The 23,605-nt window shown below is 37.7% G+C and overlaps 1 protein-coding gene across 2 annotated transcripts in view; it reads right to left on the bottom strand.

Annotated features, from left to right (window-relative positions):
* The window catches only part of LOC108545442 (ras-GEF domain-containing family member 1B), a 596,416-nt gene that overhangs the window by 255,709 nt on the left and 317,102 nt on the right, over positions 1-23,605 (bottom strand). The window lies entirely within an intron of this gene.

Raw genomic sequence — 23,605 nt, 5'->3', positions numbered from 1 at the left:
TTCACCAGCAACGCTGGTGTGTACAGCGCCGCAATCTAATGGGCTGCATATATCAAGGTCTCGAGAGGAGCTCTGGCTTACGTGCCGGCTCTAATTTTTCACGACACGTTTCTCTAGCACATTTAGACCGCTCTCCTTCCACCCCGAACAGGGACACGAGATTCCTGTTCATCTCGTAAAATATCATACCGCTTTGTCCCTATTATCTCAATTATACAGCGATCTTCTCCGACTCTCTCGCAGCTGCACTTGGTAGAGAAGACTCGTTCCCTCCTAAAGCATTCCGACGTGTGTAACTCGTACATGTTCGAGTTAGCTCTTCGACTTTCGATTATGCGAATTCGCGTAATTTTTATTTTACATCGTCACTGGGTCGTTCTTGGTCGACGACGATTAATGGCTTATGGTTCTTTGAGGAGATTGTGTGTGGCGTCGAATAGTAAGTGGACTGTATTTTGTGTCGTTATTTTGATATTGTGTACTCTCATATGCCACGTGTTACTAGGTCTAGTATTTATGCGAACTCTTGGTAAGGATATGTATTTTATTATTGGATGGAGTTTCCGAATTTAAGGTACAAGAGTGGGAGTGTAGTGACCAACTTCACACCCTCACTGATAGATGGTAAACAGGAGTTCGAAATTTTTCGCAAGCCCTCGACGAATCCTTGACTTCCCATAAATATAGGATCCTATGCTACCTAAGTATCCCCCGTCTAAGGCAGGGCCTGCTAGAAACCCTTATTGACGAGACCACTAGCAGCCCCAGGACGTCCTTCTACCTGTTACCTATCATAGCACGACGGCCATTAGGATACCAACCGGCAGCTCCGTAGGAACCACAAGAAATCAAACGAACCCCCGTTGGGAGGATCCTCACAGATATTTAACGATTTATTATTTTCCTTGCGTGAAGTTGGACTTTTAGAATTTTAATGAAAGATAATAAGACGAAAAACCAATTTAAAATGTTTCTCTAACTTTAGAAAATAATTTCTGCGAGCTTCATATCATAGTACGACGGCCATAAGCTATCAACCGATAGCACCGTAGGAATCACAAGACTTAGAAAAGCAACCTCCATGGAGCGAACCTTTACGGGGGGTACAAACGGGAAAATGAACTGAATTATTGCCCCATACTCTAGGTACTTGGCATATATGATGGCCAAGTGTCAAGGTACCATCGTGTTTTGCCTGTGGTACGAGGTCGGTAATATATCTGTAGGGACACATGCCAGATGTGAAAAACCAAGTTTCCTTGTATATATTTTCTACTCCTTCGCGACATCGAGGGTTCCGGGTCAATGGGGGGCCTGGTTTATGTCATTACGACCAGGGCCCCATGACTCGCGGACCACCTCGACGTGAAACGAACAGCGAAAAAGAGTCAGTTCGCTTACGCCTCTCTAACGACACGGGTCTTTCCCGAAAAGCTACCCTTCAGTTTTTCGCATCTGGCCCCCCCCGAACATAATAAAGTCCTACTCAGGAAACATAGTGCTCTATTCACACTTGTGGGGGTCCTCTCCCACCATCACTTGACGTCGGCTGATCGCAGGTATCCTCTAGTGGTGATGGTGCTAGAAGGGACGGTTGGAAAAGGAAGGGATGCGTTTCGTCCCGGGCCTGCTAGCGGACTCATCGGTAAGGCTTGCTTAGCAGGCCCTGCCTTAGACACTGGGGATACTATTGGAAAGACGGGAAGTTATATATATAGGAAACTGGGAGTTTCCCGAGGACTTGCGGGAAAGTCCTTGAAGGCGGAATCCATCTAGTGGCGAGGGTGAGAATGATGGTCGATACACACTAAAAACCTCTCGTTCTCCACCTTCATATCTCCTGATAAGTATTAGTATAGAGCACTAGTATCGCATATTAGTATTAGTACAGTATAGATTTATAGTATAGTATTACTATTACTATAAAGTATAGTATAGAGTATTAGTATAGAGTATTATACATCTTCCTGATGAATAACACCGCCGAAACGGTATTTCAAGAATTAACACTTACGTCGCACTTGCGCATAAATAAATTCGCCGACAAATACATAGCAGAAGGATATCCCTAATCTCGTACACTCTCGTAAAAAGAAGGGAAGAAGGGAATAAACAAATCGAATGAAAATTCACTGGGGATCTAACGAAGACCTAGAGACAAACAGCCCCGCTGGATCCTCGGGCGACCGAGGACAAGACGAAGAAGGAAGTCGGGACGAAATCAGAGCTTAACGATGTTTACTCCGAGTCTATCCGGAACAAGAATCGCTCCTGATTCAACGATGCCAGACATTTTCGGCCATGATCATCGCACTGTCGTTGATCACGTACTCGAAGACCGAGCAGGTCTGCTACAAATTGGCCTGTTAGAGTTCATCTTCTCGCTCGTAGCTCGTGTTACGAGGCAGGGCTAACTGGCCGACTGCATATTTCAAATTGATTCTCAGTCGCTGCTACGACAAGCAGAGTAATGGCCAGCTGGGCCAAGCCGCGTGGCTGGCCTTTAACAACGATAATAAAGCTCCACGTTCCATGGCCAATAAGGATCCTTCATGCAAATCCGCCGACATGTTTTCTTCCGGAATCGCGGACCATTTTCTCTTCCTTCCGACGTCTCTCGTTTTCTTTACGATGCCATTGTGTACGGTGGAAACAACCGGTTGACATTTCACAGAATTATCCTTGAAATGGGATACAGCACGTTTCGTCATCTCACGATTGGTCTAGAAGTTTGGCTGGCTGCTGTATTAGAATTATTATTCGTCGCCATTTTTCCCACGATCAATCGTAATTTCGGTTATTTAAAGCTTGACGAAATTTAATTTCGTGATCGAACACGTGGAACGATGAAAGATTCAGTGACACAGGTTTGCCATAAAGGCAGAATTTTTATGTATATTATTCCAGAATCGTATTTTTCATAACCAGAACGGAAGTAGTAGAGTAGATTTATTTAGCTCCCACTATTCGCCGCCATTTTTCCCGCGATTAATCGCGATTTTGGTTATTTAAAGCTTGACGAAATTTAATTTCGTGATCGAACACGTGGAACGATGAAAGATTCAGTGATACAGGTTTGCAATTAAAGGCAGAATTCTTATGTATATTATTCCAGAATCGTATTTTTCATAACCAGAACGGAAGTAGTAGAGTGGACTTATTTAGCTCCCACTATTCGCCGCCATTTTTCCCACGATTAATCGCGATTTTGGTTATTTAAAGCTTAACGAAATTTAATTTCGTGATCGAACACGTGGAACGATGAAAAATTTGGTAACACAGGTTTGACATTAATAGCAGAATTCTTATGTATATTATTCCGCAATTATATTTTTCGTAATCAGAACAGAAGGGGTTGAGTGGATTTATTTAGCTCCCACTATTCGCCGCCATTTTTCCCACGATTAATCGCGATTTTGGTTACTTAAAAGCTTAACGAAATTTAATTTCGTGATCGAACACGTGGAACGATGGAAAATTTGGTGACACATGTTTGCCATTAATGGCAGAATTCTTATGTATATTATTCCGCAATTATATTTTTCGTAACCAAAACGGAAGGGGTTGAGTGGATTTATTTAGCTCCCACTATTCGCCGCCATTTTTCCTACGATTAATCGTCATTTCGGTTGTTTAAAAGCTTGATAAAATTTTATTTCGTGATCGAACACGTGGAAGGATGGAAGATTTGGCGAAACACGTTTGCCATTAATGGCAGAATTTTTATGTATATTATTCCGGAATCGTATTTTTCTTCTGTATATTTTAACCAGAACGAAAGGGGTTGAGTGGATTTATTTAACTCCGCCACGCTCAGGCCTGCTTTTCATTAAGATACGTGGATGTCAGAGACGAAGAAAACGGATGCGTGTATCGCCTTTTGTGAAAATACGCACGGTCGACGTTGAAACGAATGGTGCTCGTTAGCGAATTCGTTATCTTGCAAAGTGAATCGCGAAATCTACCTCCGTGGAAAGCGAGTCCGTAAATTTTCCTATCGTCTCCCTGGAAACTTTCCTTCAGCTGATTTCCATCGAAACAGAAGGCTTTAACTGAATTAATCACCTTATTCGGTCTAAGTGTTAAGAGATAATTAACGGTACTGCAATGTCTCTCTCCATTAGACCTTCTCGTTTATCCTTACTCTTATTCCTGAATCTAATACACGATAATTCGAAAAATTTCTGCTGAATCGTGTCAATGGACATGTCTTTATCGTCAGAACTACGAAATTTAAGACCTAATATATTTTTATACATACATTTTTTAATGTTCAAAAGTAAAAGCAGCAAAGAAGGATTCTCCTTTTCCATAATTCAGAGACCATGTCTACATCCTTATCGATTAGGATACTTTTTAATTTTTTCATTTTCGATAAGTAAGACAGTCAACAACAGCAATCTGAACCCATTTTCTAAACCTGCTTGTACATATAGTTATACAATTCTTACAATTTTTATTATTTTGGACCGAAAAAAATTACGGATATTTTTAAAACATAAGTAAATATAACAGTGAAAACCTCGTGTCAAAAAATCTTATGGTTGCTCTGAAAAAAATTCCGAAACATGGCCATCTTTTAGGTCCGGATTCCGAGAGGGCTGGATGAAAGGCTTCGAGTTTAATCCAGAAACAAGGTTTCTTTGTTTGAACAAAGATACAACGCTGCTTGAGGTATCACGTGACAAATTTAAATGACGATTCGCCAGATTAATCAGCGCAGACAGGTTTGAATAACCGGTTACGTTCGTTTTCAATGCAGCTTGCAACAAAGTGACCAACAGCCTTTAGAACTGACTGATTTCGTGGTTCCGAAATTGCGATTTAAACGACGCTATGCACTAGCAGATGCAATTTATCACGCAGTCTGGCACGTTTGTCTGGCCGATTTAAAGGATACGAGGAATGATAGCTAATGGCAACGGTAAAGCGTCGATTAGCTGTGGAACGACTTCGAATCCCGAGAAATAAATCGAACTTATTTGAAACAGTGCCCGCGATTAAGGACGGGATCGTATGCAAATTCTGCCACGTTTCGACTCCATTCCGGAATAGATTTAACCCAATTTTGGCATCGTTCGAACAAAGTTGCGAATTCGTTTCGAACTTACTTACGGCCGCGGCAGCGATTTATTAAATGCTTTTACGTTCGAGCAAATTAGCGCGGAATATTTGAAATTCGGATAATTAAATTTGACGCCGTGCAACTTCAACCTATAATCACTCGTTTAAACGCGTAATACCCAGGGAACGTTTTCTGCCTAATATTTTCGTACGAGAATATTACTTCGCGAGACGATTTACGCGATAACTGTGACGTGGAGTGTAAAAGTGTAATAACGACAATGGAGTAAAATTGTTCACTATAATAATTCGTATATCAGCTCTACTTTTTAAAAATTAGAAAGAAATTAGAGACACATTTTATAATTAATTTTTGTACATTTTTTAGAAGTAATAGATTAACGTGAGATTTAATATAAAATTGAAAATGAAATTTGGCATAAACATTCCGGAAATAAAATAAAATAAATAAGATAAATACAGTGTTTTGGAATAGAAATTGATGTCTGAGATATGAACGTTAGTTTCACTGTCGAAGTAACACAACGGTGTGAACGTTAATTAAACCTCGCCTAGTTGCACGAATCGTGGAATGAAATCACGTTATTACGTTCTATATTGAATAATAAATCAACCGTGACAAGTAACAATTTAATATCGCTATATCAGCAGTTTATACTGTGGACGATTAAAGCATCCTCCTCCTAGCTACGAAACAGATTTATTTCCATGGAAACAATATTTTATACCTGAACTAATAAATCGCATCTAGATCGCGCTATTTTCAAAAGTAATTTCGTTGCATTACGATACGAACGTATGAGATTCAATAATTCATACGTAAACTGAACAATGTGGTAAATTATCTATCAAGTTCCACCGCTAATGTTACATTAGCAAACATTGCATTACCTAATATTATGAAAAAGATTATGGAAGATAATTTTAGAAACCAAAGATTAATATTCGAAGAACAGAATTATTAATACAAAATTCCAACAACCACTCAAGCTCTTCGATAACATAATTATTTTAATCGTCAGATAAATTTATAAGATAAATAAAGAAAGGAATTAAAACAAAGTTACAAGATCAAAGAAAATCCTTTAATTTCATTGCAATAGAATTAATAAGAATTCCTCATTAAAAATTCTCCTTCGTTTTATTATCAGTTCACAAATAACAGCTACCGAAAATTTTTAATAACATAATAAATTTAATCGTTAAATAAATTGCCATATGTGTCACGATTATGTCAAACATAAAATACGTATTTCAGATATATCACAGATAATAATCCAATTAAAACAGAGTTAAAAAGTCGAAGAAGATCCTTTAATCTCATTGCAATAGAATTAATAAGAATTCCTCATTAAAAATTTTCCTCTGTTTTATAATCAGTTCACAAATAACAGCAACCGAAAATTTTTAATAACACAATAAATTTAATCGTCAAATAAATTTCCATATGTGTAACGATCATAAAATACGTGTCAAACATAAAATACGTGTTTCAGATATATCATAAATAAAAAACGAATTACGACGAAGTTATTAACTTTTATATAACGTTAATAAAAATAAACGCAATAAAACACGTGAACCGATCTCTCGATACTCAAAATCCGGATAAAATATTTCCTCGCCATTCCACTGGAACACCGTTGCAATTAAATCGACCACTATTTCGCAAACCCTAAACAGCTTTCGCATACAAATTTCCCGCGTTATTCTTAAAACAGCAATTACCGGAACAAAGGATATCCGGTCGGAGAGGGGCTGCAAAGATTCGCGATACGATAATATATCAGGCAGTTTGACGTGTCTATTAACCGAACCCCACGGCAGACCCTAATTTCCGACAGCAACGCCTTTACCAGCAGCCAATCATCCCCTCGTGCCTCCGTCTCTCTTTCCCGGCCTGGGCTAGATTGAAAAAGAACCAACCCCTGCTACGCTTTTTCGTAGCTCCGGGAAACCCCGGTCCCTCCTTAATAAGCACTTTCCCCGTTACTTTCTTCCCCGTTTTTTGTTTCCCTCCTCTTTCCTTTTTTACTCCCCTTCTTTCTCTCTCCCCTCGGACCATTTGCACCCCCGGATCACGAAGACCAGAGTCTCGGCACCTGATTTCCCCTACAACCTCGCGCTTCAGACTATCGGTGGTATTCACGATCGGAAAATTGCTCGTTCGTGCGACTTCCGGTGGGGGGAGGGGGGGTGGAAGTAAGAAAGATTTGAAGAGAATTAGTTGCTTTTATGAAAAAAATTTTTTAAAATGGATAGAATGGAATGGAAAATGTTCGAAAATTATTAAATTCGAGTGAACGAATCGCAATTTTAATTTGATAATACAGTGCGTTTAATTAAACAGCGCTCTGTAATATTTTGGGAATTATTAAAAAACAAATTCAGAAGTCTGTGAAGAATTGTGATAATCATCAACCGATATGAATAATAATTACTATAAATGTCAGATTTAATTTGCGAATTGAACTCGATTTATTCGAACATCGGTGCATATAAAATCTATATTATGTACCTATAATATTATATTATATTATCTATATTATATATCTATAGAGTCACACAGTCTCTACTATGCTGGCGGCTAAAATTATTGTTGATTAAGAACTGGAACTGATTCCATCTCGTCTCTAACTCATCTTGACACGGGACGAACAATTTAATTCGAGAACTTCTCGAATAACCGCAACCTGGGTGTACTTTCCACGATAGATAACGATGAATTCGGTTCGCGAAACATTTACAATACCCAGCTCGAGATCTCTCGATCTACGGCGATCCACTCGTCGAACAATGCCCAGCGTTCCAGAAATTTTTGACCAAGGAAAGTATTATAAGAGTATATATATAAGAGACGGTACAATAAAAACAGCTGACAATATTTTCACCGTGAAAGGTGTGATTAAAAATCTCCCTTATTAAACATTACCAATGGGAGAATTATTTAATACGATAGAAGTCCTATACAAATTTTCGTCCATCTTTGCGACGAAATGTCAAGTCTTCATTTTGCAAGAATTTATTTGGGTAACGAATTTCTCTCAGTTTCATCTATTTATAAATTAAAATCAAACCGAAAGAAAATTCCCCTAATTATCAATATCGCTGCTGTGTCGACAGTGGAGCGAATATTTTTATTTAAAAAATGGAGAATGTTCGAAATACCCGAAGAAACCTAACACGTGTAACGAAGAACGGATGTTGAAGAGGTTATAGACGTTCTCGAGAAGAAAATTACTCTTGATGAATTACACTCTTCGGATTTCTTCCGGTTCGGTAATCACATGACCGTGGAAAATCGCAAGATAGAAGAGGAGCGTAGCCAAAGGGAGAACCGAACGAAATTCGAAGAAAAGTGGGTCGTAGAAGTACGCAGGAGATTAACTTTGGTCTCTGTCCATTCGTAACTGCTTCTACAGTAGCCACGGTGCGCGGGATATTTTGGGAAAAAAGGTCAATCGATATCCGTACGAGATGTATTCGGACTATATTTGAGATGTACGTTTCGCGTATCTCGATTTAATGACGCCACTTGGGTCACGGGGCGAAAAATCCTAGGGAAACACGCTGCCAGTCGTCGGTTTAGACCTTGACAGGAATAGGCACTCGCGGCCATGGCCGATTGGGACTATTAAAATTGCATTTCGCGAGTTTGCAGGTGGCCACGTACACGAGGTACGAAGAACGACTTATACAGGGTGGCGGAAAAGTAGAGTCGAAGATTTGCAGGGCTTACGACAATCTTACAGCTTAGATCATCTTATACATACATACAGCATAGATTATCTTATATATATCTTGTTATTGTGAGTAAATGGATTAACTGATAACAATATTTATTGAACAGTATAACAACACAACATAAATTATAATTAAATTACATAAAATAAATTTGCTTCTCACTGCGATATAATCTATTCAGGTCTCTTTCAGGCACGTCTATTTCTGATGACTGTCATTCATCCACTAATCGTTTTTCACGACTGTCTGTCATACTCGTCACCCACATGCATTCTTCCAAACAAACATCCCTCACACTTATACCAAACATTCTATGACAACCACTACCACAGTTATTACATAATCTTAATCAATAAATAGCTATAAATATCTTATAATAAGATAATAAGTAATAATTAAAAGTTATAATAAGCAATCTTATGATAAGCTATAAAATATCTATAAGTATCTTAATAATAAATTCAACTACCATTCTTTTAATTATAGAGAAAATAATTCTCAAAGAGATTTCGAGAAATAGAATTGCAATAACAGCATAATTATTCTGTTATTAATTAAGAGATAAATAGTAAGAATAGTAAATAATTTCCATGTCAGAATTTCCACACGACAGTCTTACAGTTCACCCTGTATAGACCCCAGATTATATTTTGCTATTATAATCTTAATCACTGTCATTTATCTACCATTATTTTAATTATAGAGAGAATGATTCTCGGAGAGATTCCGAGAAATAGAATTGCAATAATCGCATATTTAAATGCATGATTATATTATTAACCCTCTGCACTCGACGAATTTTTCGTTACAGAAAAATAGTAATTCGAGGACTTTCTGTCATAGAGTCGACGATATTTTTAAAATGGCAAATGAGAAATCATACGCAAATTAAGACAGAATTATTTTTCTTCGACATTCCACACATCGTTAGGTAATTTTAAATTTGATATATTAATCAACGTCGACCTTTAGAATCAGTTTAAATGGTGACTGAGAGTCACTTCTCGAGTGCAAAGGGTTAATTAAGAGATAACTAATAAGGATAGTAAATAATTTCCATGTCAGAATTTCCATTGCTTGCACATCATGACACTGCCAGAACTGAGGGTACTCTCGGGTTCCAGAGACACAATGGTCCAATAGGACAGAGTGCCTAGCCATCTCTCTATTTCTCTCTCTCTCAGCAGTAACTGTATACCTAAAATACAAAGTATCGATCGCAAACGACGAGCATAAATTCGAAACCGGAAATTCAAATTTGGTACGTTCCTTCGCGAAACCACCAAAGAAAGCGCATCCTCTAGCCAGAAAACCAAGCATTCAACCCCTAAATACTATACCATATCACCAAACAATATTAAAAATGATTAAATGATTAAAAATTCGTTGAAAATTCATCGGGAAGTCGGAGATCGACGAATCGAATGACCGAAGGAAAAAAGAAGAGAAAGAGAAGAAAAGGAAGATGAAAAACAAAGGGAGAGAGAGCGAGAGCGAGAGACAATGCAAAAGGGTGGACGATAGCCGGCAACTTTGATCTATTTCGATTTTCAACGTCGATGACTCCTTTTGTCCGCGAAACTGAAAATTTGGTCTTCGCTGCCGTTATGTAGGGCGAGCTTTGATCGACGAGGCTTGATTTCGCCGGGAGATCAGAGAGACGGCTCGTGCGTGGACCAGCGCCCTCTTTTCCGCCATGCTGTGCGAAAAAACCTCGCGGGTCACGCGATTTTCTATGAAAATCCAAAGTCATCTGCAGAACGAGTGCAGACGACGTTGTGCTGACGAAAAATATGGCCGTTCGGCGCGAGAAAATGGCGGACCTTTCGCAATTTTATACTAACCCCTTACCTATTTTTCCCTCTTCATTTCGCGCGTGTATTCGCACATGCGTGTGAACACCTTTTTAAACCCTATTTTCCCTTTTTTAATTTTTTTCCATTTTTTTATTTTTTAAAGGATTTTGTTTGTCGTTGAAGGATCGATTAACCGCACTGGCATGAAAGCACTGACTGCCAGATGAATCTTCTGGATTCCGAAATGAATGCGAAGCTGGATTACTGGATCTCGCCATTTTCGAGATACGATTGTGCGTAGAAATATATGTTTAATTTGTTTAATTTGTCAGAGGAGTAGTAAATAGTGGTTATTAACACCTATTTATCGGTGATGACTTGTCAAACCGTTTTTCGATGGCTTCGTTTATAAATGGAAAGAGTAGTAATTGATATTTGAACACCGTGCTTACCTATTGAACTAACTGTACACAAAATCGGCTAATTTATTACCGGGTTTTAAGAAGTGTGAGATAAAACAGGGTGTTTGGAAACAGTTCAAATTAAATATAAGAAGCATATTGACTCGTCGAGTGTGAAACTATACTCAGTGGGCAAATAATGACATACCGTTTACGTAGATATCCATCATGAATGTTTATGTAATAATTCAGCGTACGAGATAAATATTATACATTCAATATTTAATTTAACACGCGTCGAAACTAAATTTGCCTGTATTATACCACCAAAACGATCATCCCGAAGAAAATTCGTCGAATAAAAGTACATTTTCGTAAGCATCAGTCATCCCGGCACACATTTCCGAATATTAACCAAACGAGGTTGCTCGTGGCCGTGCAATGTATCGAAAATTCCTGTGCAACGCTATCGCAATCTGCAGACAATGCCATAAAGAAAGGCAGTCGATGCTACTCGCAATTCACTGTCGAACCAATACTAAATCCTCGACGAATCGTGGTAAGCTGAAATAAAAGGACGGAGAAATGTGCACGCGTATATCCGTATCTCCGTGGAAGTCATCGCGACGCCACGGGACGGATGATTCTTCGTAGCGAAACGCGACGCGCATATAAGTATTGCGCGAGTGGGAGAGAAAGAAGAACACCGAAGAGAAAAGGATCGTGAAAAGCAAAAAAAAAAAAAGAAAAAAGGAAGGAAAAAAGGGAAAGAGGGAAAATATTTCCGCTCGATAAAGCAGAGCGAGGCATTAATATTCAGTTTTCAATCGTGCCGCGCGCGCGATCCGATTGAACGCGATCCAATACGGTTTGTTCCCTCGTTCCATTCAATCGTTCTGTATTAATCTCGACGTTGCGTTCCTCCTGGTGGTCTACCGGAACGAATCGTCGTAATTTACGACGTCGTAAATAATATTCTTACATAGACGGTCACAGATCATGGAATTATTTGTTGCTGCGACTTCAACTCCCCGCGCGACTGCCGCGCCATCTTCCTCGGATCGGGACGCCGCGCCAGCGTCACATAACCTTTTTGTCGCCAAGTTCGATCGCAAAGGGACGAAAAACGTCTCTGCCTCGACGAGACTTTCCCTGCGATTTCTTTCCTGACTTTCCACCACGAATTCTCCCCGTTCTTCTTCGTTCTTCCTTGTTCTTCGAGAGAATTAATTCGTCGAACGTTGGTCGAGCAACGATCCCGGGCAATAAGGGGATTTTTTAAAAAGAAAGAACACCGATGGCGGAGGTGAAGCGAAATCGGCGTGGAACGAGCGCGTTTAACAAGCAAGGAAAGGGAAGATGCGATTGCCGGCAGAGAGAAGTTAACGTGGACCAAGGAAAAGGCTCCGATGGTTTCTTGAAACGCTAGAAGAAATTGAGAAGAGAAGAAGAAATTCTGGCTTCTATAATTCCAGAAGAGAAGATTCGCCTGTTTGCTCCGAGTGAAGCTGCGAGTAGAAGGCGGAGGGTTGAACGAGGGTGTTCTCTTTGTCCTTGGACAGAGAAATTTCGATGCGAGGTTTCTGCTGCTCCTCGAAGAACTGGATGATAATAAGTTTAAAGGTCCGTTTGATCGCGAGGGTTCCGGGTTCTGGTTAATTGATTCGGTTTAGAAAAAAGGCAGGCAGTGGATGGAAGAAGAGAGTTCACGAGTGGACTGCAGTTTCTAATTTGCGGGACGGAACAGCGGAAGGGATGAGCAGGAACCTGAAGATTTCTCGGGACATACCGTCCAACAATCCGTATTGCACCGATGTCGAATCCTTAATTAGTTGGCATTGTTTGCTTAGTTAGCAGCCTAGAATTGGTGGATAGTTATGGGAATGAAGATTGCCTGTCGTCGGCAATTTGCTGACGGTAACGGCGAGCCCGACTTAGGTGAAAGATATCGACTGATTGTGGGAACTAGTTGCTTCGACCTTGTATTACACTTTGTACATACGTGGGAATAATTCTTGAAATATTTTAGAGCACTTCGAATAAACAAGACAGTTATTTACACATTGGTATGCAATGAGAAAGAGCATTAAACTTTTATTTCGCTAGGTACAAGACAATCGTTCAAATTCTCAAATATTTTTCGGAGACTGCTACTCATATCGAACAAAAAATCATTATAATATATATTATTATTAACCCTTTGCACTCGGTGATCTTTTCGTTACAGAACATAGTAATTCGAAAACTTTCTGCCATAAAGACGACAATATTTTCAAAACGGTAAATAAGAAGTGCAAATTAATTGTAAGATATAGAATTATTTTACCTCAACATTCCACGAATTGCTGGGAAATTTTAAATTCGAGATATTAATTAATAATGATGTTTAGAATTTGATTCAATGGTGACTGAGAGTCACTTCTCCAGTGCAAAGAGTTAATATATGTTTATTATTAACCGACGAACACAAATACAATCTTAGATAAACGTTAAATATATGTTAATAATAAAATAATAATAAGAAACTATTTTTGACTTACACAACGATGTTCGCATAGCGAGATTAGGCGCAGAAGAGGAAGATATATGGAAGAGCAATGCGTATGCAGCGATAAGAAGAGTGACTCACTTGTGACATTGCGTGACGCGACGTCAACACCCTCTCGCGTAGACAGGCTAAACTATTCATAACCTATTAACACTTTGACTGCCACGTTGGTTATATATGGCCGACCACGGTTTCTCCTGTGACACCAGGGTGGTCATTAGTGACCAAAATACTTGAACTACTTATAATTGTAAAAATTGAATGAAAATTGACAATTAGTAAATTATCAACCTTTACCAAGGCGCCATAATGGTCATCCATGATCGCCAATAAAATAAACGCTCCAAGAATGTTGTTTTACATCACCAATTTGTTATTATTTTGACATTATATGCTTCGAATAATAAAAATACATATGATTTAAGCTTGGCAGTCAAAGGGTTAAAAAATACCGCCATTTATCTAACCAGAAACAAAACAGTCATCTGTTAAACAAGAGTAACCAGTAAACCGTCTACCAACTACCATTTTTCGTTGTTCTAAGCCACGGCAAACTTTCTTGATTAAATTTATTTCTCTCTCGCATACACCGACAAACTCAAACAACCCGTATGCACCAACCCAAACGCAACCCCCGCTAGATCGGTTACGAAGAACGTTCCATAAACCAGGTAATTATATTTTTTCTTCCCATGGCCGGCAGTAAAGCCGGGCGTAATAAAAACCGCTGGTGATAATAAATCCCTTTTCTCTGGGCGTTCTTGCGAAAGCCGGGTAGTAAAAACACGGCCTGTAAAGTAAGACATAAAACGGATAATGGCACTTGTTACGGAGCGTATTTCGGTATTTAACAGGGCGTATTGCGCGTGGAATACAATACACCGGCCTATTTCATGGTGGACTCTGATTATTCGCAGCATTTTACAGGCGACTTCGCCGCCATTACAATCGGACCTTGCAACAGATTGCCTAGATGCAATTGTTAAGCCTTGTAATGTCGTTCCGGTATTTCGTTCGGTCCTTTGTTTAGAATAGACCCAGAAGACCGTTAGGGTCTTCTGACAGCCAGATTCTAATTGCTGTTTTAGTTCAAGTTCCGTGTCCTTTCTATCTTCATTTTCAATGCATTTTCAAACAATTCTTTATTTCCCTCGGGTCACCGGACACGAGGCATTCTTTAGCCATTAATGTTAGAAAGCAGGCAACAGCACTTAGGATTTGGCTGACAATAGGTCTGCAAAGAAAGGGACCAGGCCATGTGCGATGTCGCGACTTTCGGAGCCATAAAGTAACGGGTCCTTCAGGAAGGATCACGAATGTGCGGGTGGCCCACCAGCAACCCCCTTTGAGGGAGAGGCTTCCTCCACCGGCAGACCTGGTCGCGGAAGACGGTCCTCCCTTCTTTGGGGGCATCTGATTCGCGGACCGAGGGCCCACCCTCGGTCCTGTCAACCACCAATGGGAAAACCGATTTCCCTTTGGAAACCATGGGCTCCGAAAGATCGTGCATCGCACAAGAGTTAGGTCAGTACCAGTCAGTCAGTCAATAACATTCGAAGAGTTCAGAAGAGTTATCCGAAATTACTACATAAAATACAGTCCACTATAAACACAACGTTCCTCAAGAAATTTGGTTCGTCATTAACCGTCGCCAATTGAGGACGACCTATTGACGATATACAGCAATGCTGAATGAAAGAATGGCCACGAGTAGAAGATAAGAAGATTCTTGCAATATTCTGTCACGTTAAATACATCTAAATGCATCGTTTTCTTGGACACCTTAAGGAGACACTGAAGTATCGTGATTTTGGAACAGAGTCCAAAAATTAAAAATATTCCAGTCCCATTGGAAGTTCTAACTTTGACAAGGAGCAAGTGTACGAGAGTGATAGAATTTGGTATGGCAGTGGAGTTAAAAAGAAAGAAACTAATTATAAAGAGGGAATGCTTTAATCTTTTGCACTCGGTGATCTATTCGTTACAGAACATAGTAATTCGAAAACTTTCTGCCATAAAGTCGACAATATTTTCAAAACGGTAAAGAAGAGGTGCAAATTAATTGTAAGACGTATAATTATTTTACCTGGATATTCCACGCATTGTTGGGCAATTTTAAATTCCAGATATTAATTAATAATGATGTTTAGAATTTGATTAAATCGTGACTGAGAGTCGCCTCTCGAGTGCAAAGGGTTAATAATTGATAACTAGATCGGTGTGTGCTGTACAACGATTGCATAGAAACTGATTCGTTTGAACAAAGAAATTTGGCTGGTGACCGACAGGTACACAATCATACATTAGTATTTAATAATCAAAAACATTTTAACATCGACGTTATCTGTAAGATGTCTCGACTTATGTCTTTAGCATTCTAACAGGGACTAGAGAAATGCTCTCTATTTATCTCAAAATATTCTATTTGTTATATTTATTTTTTAATAATATCGACGAGTCAGGCTCTATTTTTGTATTTTCCTTTTCTATTTTTGCCACTATTTTCGAGTCAAGATTATACAAAGAAAATCCGACTGCGATAAACCGAATAGAAAATGTAGAAGGAAATATCCAGAAAGTTTTTCCAGTTTAAATGCGAAACATTTTAGATAGAAAAGAGCTTCCCTATGCGAAACACGAAACTGAGTGAAAAAACGAGGATCGTGGAAATTTCATCGTGGTTTTCGCAAGCTCGACGAAAGCTCAATATCATGATTAATTAACCGAGATTTTGTGGAAAGTCACCTGAACTCACGGGCCGATAACTGACGTTAATTTCTATAAAGGAATATAATTTTTATCAAAGATCACCAGGCAAGATAAATATTCGTATAAACTATCGATTAAGAAAATTAAGTCGAAGAAAATAAAATGAATAGGTAGATACATAAATAAGTAAAAAGTAGAGAAATGGAAGAATTTCTCTGATCTCAAAGAGAAGGCTCTGTCCTCTTCCCATCGTGGTCTTGCGATCGCGTTGGTATCGATCAATTGCGAATCCTTTGAAACCTTCAGCGACTTTCTGCTGTGAGAAAGACGGCTCATTAAGGTGTCTGAACAATTTCTGAACGTTTAAAAAAGTCGACGGGATAATCGCTTTACAGTGCAATAAAATCGCTCGGCCACTCTCGGCTCGTCATTAGGTTTCCAGCTAATATTGCCCTCCCATGATCGTAAAAGTTTCATCTCGTAATCGATTTATACCCCATCTACGAAGTATTCGAGCTTCTTTTGTGGTCAGAATATGAAAAACAGACGACTCGATTTTTAACGTGACTACCGAGATCTGCATCGCTTATTGTTATTATATTTTACGAATATCCAATATATGGTTGATGTAAAAATATACAATGACTCCCAAAAATATTCAATCGCTATATTTCAAGGGAATTTCCTAACCCAAAAATTCCAATTTTAATAAAAATTTGGTTAAAATATGTGACGTCATTTTATATTTACTAACTCATTTTGAGTCGTATCAGAAAAATTGGAAAAATTAAATAAATGGGTATAAATAATTTTCAATTTTCACTTAATTTTCTAACAATATAATCTAATCTTCGTCACTTTCTGTGTCATAAGTTGAACATTATAATAAATTAATCCACGTTAAAATTTATTTCAGTTTAGAATGGCGAGTATGCAAAATTCACCTCATTTGTCATCTACCTAGTATGTTTAAATTCCGTATTCCTTATCGTTACACACTTTACGAATATTCAATCTATCATTGATGTAAAAATATACTATGATTCACGAAAGTATTTAATCGTTATATTTGAAGGGAATTTTATAACCCAGAAATTCTAATTTTAATAAAAATTTGGTTAAAAAATGTAACGTCATTCTATATTTACTAACCTATTTTGAGTCCTATCAGAAAAATGAGTTAAAGATCATTGGAAAAATGAAATAAGTGGGTATAAATAATTTCCAATTTTCATTTAATTTTCTAATCTATAATTTAACACAATCTAATTTTCGTCATTTTCTGCGCCATAAGTTGAATATTATAATAAATTAAATGAAATAACTGAGCATAAATAATTTCTAATTTTCATTCAATTTTCTAATCTATAATCTAACATAATCTAATTTTCGTCATTTTCTGTGTCTTAAGTTGAATACTGTAATAAATTAATCCACGTTCAAATTTATTTCAGTTTAGAATGGCGAGTACGTAAAATTTATTTCGCTTGTCACCTACCGAGTATCTTTAAATCCCGTATTCGAAGCGCACGATGATATTTATGCCGAAGGAAAGCACAGTTCACGTGCTGAAAGCACGACGAAACGGTTTCCCGTCTGAAATCGATTCACGAAAGACACGGCGCTCAGCAATTCTGTTTTTTGGCATTGTTGCAATAGCGTATAGATTACGGGGTCGTCAGGAAATTGCAGAGCGCGTTGGTAAGGCGGCCATTATTCGGAATCATCGTGCCGAGCCATCAGAATGCTCGGCAAGATGAATACTAAAGTACACGCAGCCTTTCATACCAACAAATGCATCGTGAATTTCCGGTCTCGCGATACGAATTTCTCGAAGAACTTCGAATTTCTTGCGCCGTTTTCAAATAGTCGGAAAAATATTCGACGTCCTCCATTTTCTGGACTCACTTGATACGCCATTATGATTTTTCGTCGAACTGTAGCACGCATTTCGTACTCTTTTGGTTAAATTCAATTCAAAAATAACATAGAAAATTAAAAACAGAAAAATGGATTTATAATTAACCCTCTCCACTTCGCTGCCATTTTACAGACACTTAGTATTCGATTTTAATTCTCATTTATTTTACTTTTCATTAATAAATATTTGAAATATTTTTTATTTCAAAACAGAAACTTTGAATTTAAAAATTTTTCACTCAGAAGCTGAAAAATTGAATAAAATTGCAAAACAAATAAATTCACGAATCTTCCACTTTGACGCCATGTTTGAAGAACACCCTCTACACGAATGATTCCAAACTCGCGAGAACCAAAATGTTAGAACACCATTCGAACCTTGAAATTTTTTTTGTTAAAACGGCTAAATGGAATTTTCGAAAAGGAATTCCTCGTATTGTTCTAGTTCTAGAATCCTTCTAGTTTTAGAATCCAGAAAACTCTTATGTTTTAAGAATGTATTAAGGAACTGCTAAATGTAAAGCCTACGCTTTCCACTGTGCGAATAATTCTTTCCTCCTCCACCAACGTTCTTTTTATTGACAAATTTTTATCCGGCAGACTTCCGGAAACTGCACTCTGCGGCCCATATTCCCGTTTGAGTTCGACACCAGCGTGGCCAAGTCTGCGGCAACATCGTTTCTTCGTCCCCAGAGAAGAGCGACGAAGTTTCGTCATTATACGTCGCGAAGTATCCTGCAAAAGCTCGTGTTGGAAGTTTCACGACCTCGATTTTCGATCAATCCCCGCGACGCTCGTTTTGAACGACGATTTACCGGGCACCGTGCACTTCCCGCAGCGTTTACAATGGCCGCTTTGACGACCGCGTCAAGGAGAGTGATAACCATCGCTATCGGTGTTAATGAGTTTCGCGGTGGTGATACGGTGATTCCGGCAGAGAATTTTGGCTTGTATCGTGGCCGACGAGAGTGTAAACATGACACGAGGATCAATTTATTCACTGATCAGGCGGGAAAGATGAGTTTGATGAATGAGACTGTTGGTTTGGATGAAGTACGCGGTTGCTGGTGTCAGAGGAATCCGGTGCACCCTTGGCAGCTGGTCGATGTCAATTTTTAGGTAATACAACGATTCTTCATTTAGGGTATTCTTTCATGCGAAATTAATCGAAAATAAAATCATAGTCCAGTAGATTCTACTTTTCAAGCCATCGCTGGACCCTCGAGGGTTACCTGGGAGTTATATCAGTTCTATAAGAAGGCTGCCTTCGCTTTCGTGTAAGACCTGACCAGGTTGACAGTGAATTGACTCGAATCGAGGACGATTTCATTAATTTTGGTCACATGTTGCGATTTTTATATAAATTTTTATTTATAATACGTTCCTATTACCTATTATTAGTAATAAGGCTCCTAAGGTTTGGGTCTCTATACGTAGCCACCTCCACGTGGTGAAACCTGGTAATTGATATCCAATATTTCCAAAGAATAATTTTTTGCGAAAATAAATATAAGATACTAAGCAAAGAGCTATGCTTTAAATTTAAGATAAATGCTATTTATTATTAATTTTCACAAAATGTATACCAAAATTGAATTTTTTCTTTCGTAGACTGTTGTGTTTTAGCTTCATTGTAGTTGATACTCGAATTACACGTAGCTACGACATTTTTGTGGCACGATATCCCTTCCAAATAAATAATTAATTTAAAAACATTGAATTTGTAGATAATTTAAAAATATCTCAAACCTATCTCAATCTTCCATACATCTTTTTATCTCGATAATTCCAATTAGTAATAATTATTATTATTTTCTACAAATTTTTGATATGAATCCTCACAGACTTCGAACAACGCCGAGCGTTGAATGAAATAAAAATTCACAGTGAAACTTACATTTAGACGCTCTGCGTTCTCCACCCGATTAATCCAAACACGCGTTACTCACCTGAAACAGAGAAATGATCGAACATGAAAACGACTACAAATTATTCGTCGTTTATTAAGACTCTTCGTAAAAAAATAAATGATACTCGTTCCACATAAATGTTCGTAAATTTAGACACAAACACGAGGTAAACATTAATAACGGTACCAGCGGATAAGCTTTAATTTCCTGCGGCCAAACAAACGCAATATTTAATTTCGAAGAAGCCAACCGATATAATGTTTCAAGTTCCATCGACTATGAATAACGAAAGCCCACGCTGATCTTCCACTTGGCCCGATCAGATTCCTCGTTATGAATGTTTACATACGAAGGATCGATGTGCTTACAATCCAGCAACGTCCATGAAATATCGCAACGTAAAGGATCGGGATAAATATTTGCCGGATAGAAATTCAGCCCCGTCATCCGACGAGTTGCCGAGATATCGGAATATCGGCAACTGTTCTCGAAATAGCAATATGATGCTCCTTCAATAGTCACGCGCGATGAGATCGAAATTTTATTGATTTCCGCGAAAGTTCTCGCGAAAAAATGATTCCGGAAATTTTCATTCTCCCTCTTCTGAATCTATTTCATCCCTCTGTCAGAGATCTATTAATTCATCCAGCTTCCATATCGAAGGTAAACACGATTTTTCGATTTTAAACGTCACATTTTTCATCTTGACGATTTTATTCCTTTTTTTTCTTAAAATTGTTCAGTTTTTATTCATTTTTATCAGCGAGTGTCAGAAATCAATTAATTCGTCGGGTTTTCATATCGGTACAGAGAATCCTCTATTCTGTGTAATTTTAATCTTTCTTTTTTAACGTTATTCCTGTGTTACTTATCGAAAAAGTGATTAACGTTACGATCTCGGTGAAAGGATGGTTTAATATTCGTTTAAATTCCTGGCTTTATTTGGGAATAAAAGTTTGCTGTCGCAGAAATGTGTTACGAGAAAACTAATATTTTTTTGTGAAAACAAACATGGAAAAATTGATGGCAGTAGTAGTACAGAATCGGTGAAAATGGATTTCTATTGTGCACTCTTACAGTCCCTGCCAAATCAAACATCGAAATCCATTTGGAACCGTATGTACGTTACAAGGGAAAGAAACTCGTAAATATTTCAATATGAATGTCACTGTACAATATTTCGAATCGCTCGTGAATCTCAATAAACGAATATTTTTAGCTAATGAAATAATACGTCGAAATTGAAATAAAAATAACAAGTGTGACGAGAAAGGAAGATTGACCGTGACAATCTGGAAATTCGATAAATTCACGATCATAAAATAAATGCAAAATAACGGTCTAAGAAATAAAATTATTTCCAGCAAATATGCAATGAAGATTATTTGTTTATTATATAATAACTGTAACTATAATCACGCGAGCTTGTAGGGCTACATAAATTTTACAATTAAACAGGACACTCTATAAAAATTATTATCGCAATTAAAATAAAATTTATAGAAAAATATAATCAATTCGGATTATTTTAAATATGCAATGAAGATTATTTGTTTATTATATAATAACTGTAACTATAATCACGCGAGTTTGTAGGGCTACATAAATTTTGCAATTAAACAGGACATTCTATAAAAATTATTATCGCAATTAAAATAAAATTTATAGAAAAATATAATCAATTCGGATTATTTTAAATACTCTTTTCTTTAATCGCAATTTCTTCAAAAGCAATTTTTCGTTGGCAACGAACCATTTGTTAAGCATATTTCTTCATACCTAGACTTAAAAACACGATTACAATAACGAAAAGCAAATACTGAAATTAATCTCGAAATTAAACATTTATAACTTATTACAACTTTAGGAAGCAGTTTGCTTACTCTGATCCAGTATAACAGAGATCGTATACCAATTCAAAACGCAGTGAAATAATTTTCAACATCCTTTATTCCGATATTGATCCAAGTCCTACTATTTAAGTTAAAAAATCAGATACAGGATTCTAGATATTTCAAAAAATGTTTCCAAGACTTTTGTTCCTCTTACACGAACGATACTAAGTTATTTCTACGTAAATAATATTTATTTTCTAATTATCGATTCATCACGAGACATCCAAATATCAAATTGTATATTTTTAATCACCAATTTATTCGCAAATGATTAAACATCGAATTCCGTGAACGCGAGTTTGCACAACCGAATAATCCAGATATTTATTTTCGAGGTCGAGTAGCTTCTCGCGAATTTCGAATTTTCCTGTGAAAGGACGGGAAGATGGAAGACCAGTTGCAGAAGCAAAAGACGGACCACAGCTCCGGTAAGGGGAGCAGAGAGAAATTTAGCCGTCCACTTGGACCCGTGAACCCCGTTGGTCAAAATGGAGGTTGAAACGCGGTTCTTTTTGACGATGCACTCGAAGATCAAAGGACGACCCGTCCTTGTGTAATCCTTTTCCGTGGAAGCTGTATCGACTGCCTGAATCGACTCTCCTCGAGCAAGCACTCCTTATTCAATAATCTATTCACCCATCGTCCATGTTCGCAAGTACCACTAGCCTGCACTTCGTGCGTCTTAATGACACTCGACCAGCTCCGATTCCTACTTTATAGGGTATTCGTGAATCTAATAAGAGGTTGGGGCAAAATCGCGAAGAAACGATGCTCGGAATTGGACATCTGGAAAATTAATTATTCCGGATCGAAGACAATTTTATTTTATCTCGAATCTCACTAGCAGTGGTAGTTATTACCTACCGAGTGGAAAATCTTGCGTCAAAAAGGATTATGAAAGGATACTGGTGTGGTAGTGGTTACATAGATTTTTAAGTATATATGTGTTGAGATGAGTGGAACAAGTATGCATGGGATTCCAATATGTAATGAATTCAAGTTATTATGATAAATGAGTATGCGTGTAATGATTGAGGTGTGTGTGTGAAATATAATATATGAAAGAAGAAAGAAAAGAAGAGAATAATTTGACATGCATTAGTTACAGTTTGGTATTAATAGTGATAAGACGTATGAGAGCGTAATTGTGAGAGATTAATTATATTTAAACGCTATATTTGTGTTTTATAATCTTTCTAATTAAATAAAGAATTGTTTCTGTTATTAAATTCATCCACCACTAACAATTGGGTCTAGCAATGACGAGTTATCGTCATTTAATATATAAAATGAATGTATTTTTGGAATATATATTCTAAATAATAATTATGAAATAATTCCAAAGCTAATAATCGGCTGAAACAACTGAAACAAAATGATCGGATTGCAAGCAGAATTTAAGTAAGAGTCAAAGAATAAATTTTCCATACGATATTATAATAAAAATAAATAATAAAATATCGAATATTTGCCAATGTTTCGTACCGTTTCGCTCGATCCTTACTCAAAAATTAATGAGAAAATTTAGAACAATCGAGAAGCAAGCATATAAAATTTCCACAAGTACCCCATTCGAAGAAAGAATTCCATCTTCAAC

Source organism: Eufriesea mexicana, unplaced genomic scaffold, assembly GCF_001483705.2.
Source record: "Eufriesea mexicana isolate 0111107269 unplaced genomic scaffold, ASM148370v2 scaffold474474869, whole genome shotgun sequence".
In the NCBI taxonomy this organism is placed as follows: Eukaryota; Metazoa; Arthropoda; class Insecta; order Hymenoptera; family Apidae; genus Eufriesea; species Eufriesea mexicana.
The sequence above is the reverse complement of the archived record's forward strand: the minus strand, read 5'-3'. Positions and strand labels throughout refer to the sequence as shown.